This window comes from Staurois parvus, unplaced genomic scaffold (assembly GCF_062004578.1).
Source record: "Staurois parvus isolate SC_StPar_1 unplaced genomic scaffold, SC_StPar_1.0 ptg000147l, whole genome shotgun sequence".
In the NCBI taxonomy this organism is placed as follows: Eukaryota; Metazoa; Chordata; class Amphibia; order Anura; family Ranidae; genus Staurois; species Staurois parvus.
Window position 1 is genome coordinate 25,561,905 of NW_028317943.1, and position 1,056 is coordinate 25,562,960.

A 1,056-nucleotide genomic window follows, 5' to 3' on the forward strand; every position below is an offset into this window, starting at 1 on the left:
GAAACATTGTATCTGTTTCCGAATAAAAACATCTGTATCCTAAATGGAAACAAATAGATACAATGTTTCAACCGCTGTACATGTGAAGGAACTGTCAGAGAACTGTCAGAAATAGCGGAGCTCTCTGCAGGGACACTTTTGCCGGCTGATCGGGAAAAATCCGATTCGCGCACCCGAAGTATGCTAATATTCGGATTCGCCGAATCGAATTTTTCCTGAAATTCAAAACGAATTCCACTTCGCCTGGTTCGATTCGCTCATCTCTAGTCAGGACCCCCATCATTCCAGCAGGGGTACTATACAAACAGCCATCCACGCAAAGCTAGAATGACCGTGGAGCACCCCTGCTGGACACTGATACTACACTTGAACAGATACTACACTTGATCTTAGCCAAAAGGCCGAGAATATGTCAACTGGTTAACTCAAAAATACATATTGTATATTAATAAGTGAGAATTCCACCAACATTTCCCAGAAAGATATTCTGTAAATTGGTAAATGACACATTATAGAGAATATATACAGTACATGGTTCCAAGAAGACATGGGTAAAATTAGGAGTTTTCATTTCCTCAAACCAGAAGATTTAGCACAGTTTTGACATTTTGGCCAAATGTATTATAATCAACAGCAAATGCAAAATTAGGTATGTGTAATAGGTGTGTATAGGGATAAAGGTGATCCTTACTATATCCTACATCATAATTAGATATTATAATTAAAGAACAATAATTAGTTGAATTAATAAATATATATTTAGTGTTTTAAAATAAGGTATATTATAAGGAGACATAGCTATTATTGCTAGCATATTTTAATAAGTTTATATATATATATATATATATATATATATATATATATATATATATATATATAAAATCATATTCCATTAGCAGCTAAAATGGCTTCTGCTGCTAAAAAGGCTTATTAAATGATGTTTTTGCAAGTTGTTAAAAACTGATGAGTAATGATGAATGTTTGATAAAGTGTCCCGATAAGTTGTTAGATATTCTGAAGTGTAGTAGACAGATATTCTGGAGTGTAACTGATAAG

At 33.5% G+C, this 1,056-nt stretch overlaps 1 pseudogene; it reads right to left on the reverse strand.

Moving 5' to 3' along the window:
• Positions 1-288: 288 nt before the first annotated feature.
• LOC149464842 (U2 spliceosomal RNA) lies at positions 289-413 on the reverse strand (annotated as a pseudogene).
• Positions 414-1,056: the final 643 nt, after the last annotated feature.